Below are 8,473 nucleotides of genomic sequence, written 5' to 3'. Positions count from 1 at the left end.
ATGCTTTGAGATTATGGGATTTGTCAATCTTATTGTTTGCTAATGTCTCCTGGGCATGGTTTGGTGATGGAATCCCTGCCAATTATCATAGTTCTCCTTCATTGAGAATTAGGTCAATGGAAGCTTAGATTTGGTTTTATTGATATATTTTCCAATTGGATAGGATATGACTCCAATTCTAATTCTGTTACTTGAATCAAGCAAGAGGGCTCCCTGATCACTATAAGTGGATCCTTGGCACCCTAGTTCCCACCTTTAAATTCTTAGTTTTAATTACTTAATTCACAATTACTCTCTCAAATACTTCAGAATTAGTTTCACATCTTCCTCTAGTTTTACTTCTAGTTAATTTAAAAAACGTACAAGTTTCAATCCCTGTGGATTCGACCTCGGTCTTATCGAGATTATTACTACATCGCGACCCTACACTTGGGGTTGTGAACAAATATCCAATTCACTTGATTCAATTAGATTACTTAAGTGGAATTGAATTCATATCTTATCCAGTTGTATAATAGAGCGGTTAAATTATTATTCAAAAACCAAAACATATCTCAACTTCAACTGATTTGGTTCTCACATAATGCAGCAAAGTATTGATCATAGAGAATTCAAAGCATCTATCATGCCCTTAATTTATGATGGATCATTGGATTTTATAAATCAATCCTTTGAAAAATAGATAAGCAATCACTCTTAGCTTTCTTAAGCATCTAACGTGCCCGGAATCGACAATGGATCAAAGTAAACTAAAAGTAAATTTTCATTTAAGTCAATATTAATGAATTGTTCAATATTCAAACCAAATACTTGAATCAAAGTAAACTAAGACATTAAAAAACCACTACAAGCTTTACCTCTTAGCCCTAGCTAAAAGATTTATCTAATCATCGATATAATTGAACTAACTCAAACAAAAACATAAAAATCAACTTAGAATTGAAGGATTGGAGAAGGAGGAGGGCTCAGTAGAAGCTCTGCAACTCCTTGCTCTCTCTCTCATCTACCCTAATTCGTATTTAAAAGAGCTTGAATCACTCCTTTAACTAGGAAAAACTCGCACCGACTTAGAACCGACTTCAATTCTATGTACTTTTGTTACGCTTTAGTCACACCGACGATAACTGTCGGTTGCACCAAAATCACATCGAGTTTAGCCGAATATTCATTTGGCTCATCCAAATTTCATCAAAATCCGTCTGAAGTTTTAGTCTCTCTTAGGTCGCACCGAACCTCTCTTCGGTGGCACCAAATATGGTTTCGGTCATACCTAAGTGTCGAGCTGAATTACATAAGAAAATCACAATTTCTTTCTAGACTATTCTGTGCACTTTTAGTCAAACCGAATCAACCTCAGTTGGGACCGAACAGTCTATTATTTTTGTTGATGCACTGCATAATTTTTCTAACATTTTCTCTATTCTTTGCACTTGATTTTCTTAGATCCTTGTTACTTGAATTTTTCATTAATGTCCTCCAAATTTCCAATTGTTCATCAACTTAACTCGATCTCTTTTTTAGTTTTAATCTATCTTTTTAAGCGTGTATTCTTCTTTAAGTCCAAAATCTCATCGCATGGAGAAAACATATATAATTATATCAATTTAGCACTTAAATATTAAGAAATCTAATATAATTGAGAGAAAAATATGTAATATTTATGCGTTATTAGGGTTTTCCATGTATAATTGTATGTTCTTTGGTTTGTTTTATTTGTGTTTATCTTTCACTTGTGTGATTCGAATTCGAGGTTTGCTTCTACGACTCCCAAGAAGTGGTATCAGAGCTATACATTTGGATTGAGTTTGAATATGACATATGATAATAAGAGATCTAACATGAAGTATAAAACAGAGAAGTTCACTAGGAAAAATAACCTTGAATAATGCAAGGTGAAGATGAGAGGCCTTCTAGTTCAGCAAGGATTGTAACAAGCACTTCTTGGAATAAAAAAGCATCTTGCGACTATGAACAATAAAAAGTGGGAAGAACTTGATCAGAGAGCAATTACATCGATCCAATTATGTTTGGCGAATGACGTCCTTTATAATGTCCTTGATCAGAAAACTACCGCATGACTTTGTACAAAGTTAGAAAGCTTGTATATGACAAAATCTGTCTCAGATCATTTATATTTGAAAAATCAATTATATAATCTGAAGATGGCAGAAGAGTTAGATTTTAATGAACACATTAACACATTCAATCAACTACTTTGTAAGTTGAAAAGTGAAGATCGATGAATAAGACTAAGCCCTAATCCTGTTGAATTCTCTTCCAGAGTCGTATGAGAGTCTTGTAGACACTATGTGCCATGGTAGGGGGACCATTGATCTCGAAACTATTATTTCAGTCCTTTATTAGAGGTAGTTGAGAAAGAAGGATACTGGCGGGAGTTCCTCTACGGATGCGTTAGTTGCTGGGGGAAGAGGTTCTGAGTAGGAGAAGGGAAATTCATGATTTAAGTCGAAGTCTAAGAGCAAAAGGAAGATCAAGTGCTGGAACCATGGGAGGTTGGGACATATGAAGAATGATTGTCAGAATCCTAAAATCCGAAAGGATGATATTTTAGAAGAATCAACAAGGGAGGCTAATTTAGCGAAATCTGATGTAGGCACGAGTGGTTGTGATGTGTCGTTGGTGTCCAAGGTTAGACACTTATACGATGAAAATAAGAATGAGTTGATTTTCGATATGGGGGAATCGTATCATATGTGTCCTCATTAGAATTGGTTTACCATATAAGTATGATAGTGGCCTGGTTCTTATGGGCAATGATCATGCTTGTAAGATGGTTGGAATTGGATATGTTTGCATTAAGATGTTTGATGGGATGGAGTGTATTTTTACATATGTGAGACACGTTCCTGATTTGAAGAAGAATATGATCTCTCTAGGTACTCTTGAGGTACTTGGGTGCAAGTTCACCGGATTTGATCGTGTCCTAAAAGTTTCAAAGATGATACTCATTATTATGAAAGGACAAGGAATGGTAACCTTTACAAGCTGATTGGGAGGATCGTATCGGGTGGAGCTACGACGTCCGTAGTAGAATCCACGTCTACACATTTGTGACATGCACGCTCAGGCCACATGAGCGATTGTGGTATAAAAGTACTTTTTTACTATTGTTTGATTCTTATATTTAAAAGTATTGATTTTAATATATGTGAGTATTGGATATATGGTAAACAATCACGGTTGTTTTTTAAGTCTGGAAAACATGTAAGGGTGTGTTTGATTATCTGCATTCGTGTGTATAGGGGTCGTTACCCGTAGTTTTTAGAGGAGGATCATCATTCTTTGTCACATTCATTGATGATTTCTCAAGAAAGGTATGTGTTTATTTTCTAAAAAATAAATTCAATGTTTTCGCTACTTTCAAGATGTGCAAGGCAATGGTAAAAAAAAAAAATAAGGGCAAAATTTGAAAGTGTTGAGGACTTATAATGGTGGAGAATTCACTTCAAAGGAAATTAATTAGTTTTGTAAAGATGAATGGATCGTAAGGCACAATAAAATAAGGCATACACTGGAGCAAAATGGTGTGGCAGAATAAAAGAATCGGACTCTCTTTGAGTAATATTACATTGGGCAATGAGTTACGGATTGAGGCCGTCAATACAATCCTCATCTACGCCCATAGATTGTAGAATTTCAGAAGAAGTGTGTAATGGTCATGATGTAGACTACTCAAGGTTGAGGGTATTTGGTTGAGATACTTACTCTCATGTACCGTTAGTTGAGAGAGATAAGTTAAACCGAATGGTGAAGAAGTGCACATTTGTAACCTATGGTGAAGGTTTGAAGGGATACAAACTATATGATCGAGTCACGTAGAAGATCACTATGACCCGTGATGTCAGGTTCGATGAGGATTCCTTGTTTTGCAAGGATGAACATAAGGAAACAGAAAAGTCAGGTAATTGATGTTGAAATCGATAATTATGAGACATATGTAGAAGCTGAGTCACAAGAATAGGTGGAGCAATTACCTGTAAGGAGAAATATACCGAGAGATTGCAAATTATCGAAGAGATACATAGATAATTCAAATGTTGCATTCGCTCTCATTATGGATGATAGAGATCTGTCTATTTTTATGAAGCATTAGAAGACACAGATGTAGAGAAGTGGATGGCGGCTATGCAGGATGAGATGAATTCTTTATATAAGAATGAGACGTGGGAGCTGGTGGAGCTTCCCGTTGGGTGTAAAATGATAAGATGTAAGTGGATTTACCAGAAGAAACATAATAGATACAATGTCAGACTGGTAGCGAATGGTTATGCGCAAAAGGAGAGTGTCGATTTCAGTAAGATTTTCACACCCGTGATTAAACAAGTGTCTATCAGATTTGTGTTGGCACTGGTTGTCCGATATAATCTAGAAGTAAAAAAAAATGGATGTAAAAACTTCTTTCCTACATGGGGAATTATAAGAGTATATCTATATGATGCAACCAGAAGGGTTTGTGTAACGCCCCAGATTTTTGCCAACCTGGATTTAGACATCCTTAGGCAATGGGTCGATCCTAACACCTTATTAACTTCTCAAAACTAAATCCCAAAGTCCAAAATCCATTTTTTACCCATTTCCTTCAAATTTTCACCTTTTACCACCCTATTCTTCAAATTTTTCTAAGTACTTTCATATTAGATACAAAAACTAAAGTTTCAATGATAAAGAACAATAATGAAATTAAAATTTATTATAAATAGTGAATAAATAAATAAAATAGGTTTTTGACCATTAAACTTTTGGAATCTCACGAAATAACTAAGCTATTTGGATAGATCAGCTTCTCCTACCCCAAAATCATATATTGCATGTCAAATAACTCACTCCAGTTTGTAAAATACACTCATTTCAAATATCAGACGGTGAAACCACCCCCAAATAGAATAGCAAGCGACGATGGTATCGCCGTGACCACGAGGCCTCGCCGTCCAGCGAGCCGAGTGGGCCATAGCGGGCCGGGCGGCCCGTTTTCTGCGTTTTCTGCAGTTTTTTTCATCCGACTTCGAAAAGTCATATCTCCCTCGTTATAATTCCGATTTAGGTGATTCAAAAGTCAGATTGAAGATTGATAAGTCTAGTTTTATATAAAAATAAGTAAAAAATATATTAAAATTTTTAATATAGTTAAATATAGGTCGTTGTGACAACTATCTGAAAATCATTAGTTTGGACAACTGCTGCTTTTAGAATTTTTAGAATATTTTCTACAATACAAAATATAATAAAATTTGGTAAAAATTAAGTAGACTTGATGATGAACTATAAAAAAATAATTAAAATAATATACTACCTAAAATTACCAAAAAAGGGCATAAAACTACCCTAGGACCTTATTCTGTCATAATTAGGGCGGAATTTAGTTAAGTACTAAACTAAACAATTGATGGATTTGGCTTGAACCACTTTCTATACAAACTAGAAGACTCAAAATTTTTAGAATCACTAACCCAACATTACTTAAAAACTTGGAAACAATTTCAAAACCCAGTTGCTCTCGGGAGCACATTGAAACTCTATATCGGACCTGGACCGCGAGTCGAAAGTCTGATTAATGCGAAACTATACGGTTATGACTGCCTTATTGGACTTGACAACCATCTTGGAAAGTCCAAATAATATCCCAAACTGCACAACTTGAGCCCAGAGCGAAGTGTGTGAGAAACACGAATATCTTTAGAAAACGAACTGAAACTTAAGTGAATTGATTCGTTTACTCGCAGGCCTCTAAGGATTCTGACCGTCAGAATCTAACCCAATTATACCCTCGGATCAGGAAAAATTTCCAACACATGTCAGTGCACTTGTGGCCCTGATCGAGTACCGGTGACCGTTGAACTAAAACAGGTCTGCCACAGTTGATCCACAAATCTGATCGGGCCAAAAACTTAACTCGACCTAGATCCAATGTCAGAGAGCTTAAGTCCAACCGCACGCAGAAAAGGAGCCTCGAGATGTGCCCCTTTGAGCTGAAATAGTTGACTTTCGGCTATAACCTAAGTATACCATGACCCTGGGGCCATTTGCATCAATTCTGGGCCTATATAAGGCCCTTACCTCACCCCACCTCTCTTATATACGAATTTGCTCAAAACCCTAAGGGAGAGAGAGAGAGAGATAAGGAGAGAAAAGGAGAGAAAAGAGGAAGGAAGGAAGAGGAGTTCCTGGAGATCATTGACGAGATCTCCTCCCACCACACCACGCCCCGATACACCTCTCTCTTATGGTACACAACTTGTTTCGATTCTGATTTGCTTAAGAAATCCTAACCCTAATATCGATTTAGGGATTCAAATAGAGGTATTGGTGAAATAGCTAACACATTTCATTGTTTTACGCAGTCGTTGTGTCGTAGACAAAGACTTAGTGTTTAAACTGAGTTCATCACGAGTCTAGCGACGAAAGGTGCGAACTATAAATTTTTAGGTTACGGTTTTCAAGGCTTTCAATGTCAGCTAATGAATTATGACTGACTTGAATACATCACATGATTAGTTATGATGTTTCCCGCACTTTACACATATATGTGAGCTATGTTAAATATAGTGTATTCTACGTGTTTGTTAATATGTCTGAATGAATATGGAATTTGAATTTGTGCTTGCCATGATTATTAGTTATGGATATATGCTTATTATGTATGTGGCAACTCTTTTGTAAAAGGGGCTTGCCGGGATGTATGTTGTAACTAGTCTATTACGTGTGTGTAATATGTGTAGGTTAAGTGTTTGATAAAATGCCTGAATGAGAAAATGTTTGTTTAAATGTATGCAATAAGGGTGTTGAGATAGGATTCTCAATTCCCTTAACTACGGCTATAGTTTCCTTCATGTAACCTACATCGTTACTACGTGCTTTATGGCTGAAATGCCTATGTATGCTAACATGTACCCTATGTGTTTATTGAAATGCTCATATGAGATTTGTATTTGAGTTCAGTTGCCACATGTTGTTTGGCTTAATGTGAATGCTATTGTTTGGAATGTGATTGGGGCTACGACGTAGTCCATGTAATCGGTAATGGTTTACGATAGGTGACCGTACTACTTAGCCACGACAGATACGCCTGATGAATCCGAGTCGTACGCTACTAGTCGACAGTGGTTAGGCCACACGGAGTGCTTACGCACTCCATGTCGATCGGCTCGATGTATGCTTGTACCAGTCGAGCTTGTCAAGTAACCCGATTGACCCGATGTATGTTCACCATGTATGGACGCTATTGCTTAAACCTAAGGTACCAAACTCACCAGTGGAAACCTCGTTAACCTTGGTACCTCGATCCGCTAAGACTCATGAGCCGGACATGGTGGTATGGGACACCGTGGTCTTGCTGTTGGCTTACGTTGGGGTGACGAGCCTCCCCGTAGTGACCAGTGAACAACCTAAACTTGTGAGCCGAATACGATGGTATGGGACACTGTATTCGAGCTGTTGGCCTACACTGATCAGGTGATGAGCCCTTTGTAGTGACCTCGAGTACACTCTGAGACTACGTTGAGGCGACAAGCCTTTCCGTAGCAACTAGAGTATAAACTAGGCCTACACTGATCAGGTGACGAGCCCTTTGTAGTGACCTAGAACCGCAACATCGTATGAGATTTACTAGGACTGACGACCCTAGAATGGATCATTGTTTGGGAATTGATATAAGGGAGGTACCTTAGCTTCCAAATCCTGCTGCATAAATAAACTTAAGTAAGAACCTGGCTAATCATGTGCATGCACCGCATTACGTGTGCCTTTGGCGTAGCAGGTCAAGCACTGAGGAAGGGTTGCATGCCACGATCGTGAGATGAAGTTGCTGAGGGAGCGCAGGCGAGGGCATGCATTATTATTTCATATCATTCTTTCATTAATAAGAGTACTTAGGACCTGATTGTTGTATTGCGTTATCATTACTGCTTGACTGGATTGATAACATGTTAACCTTTGCTTTATTGTTCTACTGAGTTGATCACTCACTCCCACGTTATGGGACGGTGTTTTAAACACCAACCAGACCCTGTTTTAGTTTCAGATAATGGCAATGTTTGCGAAGCGGAGTCGGACTTTTATGATGATGAGGAGGGTTTCTCCTATATGCAGTTATCAGGCGGGTTTATGTAGACCATGTTCTGATCAACGGGGTTATAGGGATACTGATTAGATGCCATTACACTTGTTATTTTGCACCTTTGGAACACCTATGTATCTTCATTTTGTTCATTTTTGAAGTATACATGTATATATTTAAACCTGGAATCATGTTCACACTCTGGAGACTTACAACAGTTTATATATTTCATATATTTATCACAGTCTTCCGCTTGCGAAAGTTAACTATCTCTGGAGTTTGATATGCTATTTTGGTATAATCCCACTCATGTTTAATGCACTAATATGAACAACATTCAATCATCATTATCTATGTTGCATAAGTGATGCGTTGGAACTTGGGAGCTGAGCTTCTGCT

This window comes from Magnolia sinica, chromosome 7 (genome assembly GCF_029962835.1).
Source record: "Magnolia sinica isolate HGM2019 chromosome 7, MsV1, whole genome shotgun sequence".
Taxonomy (NCBI): Eukaryota; Viridiplantae; Streptophyta; class Magnoliopsida; order Magnoliales; family Magnoliaceae; genus Magnolia; species Magnolia sinica.
The sequence above is the reverse complement of the archived record's forward strand: the minus strand, read 5'-3'. Positions refer to the sequence as shown.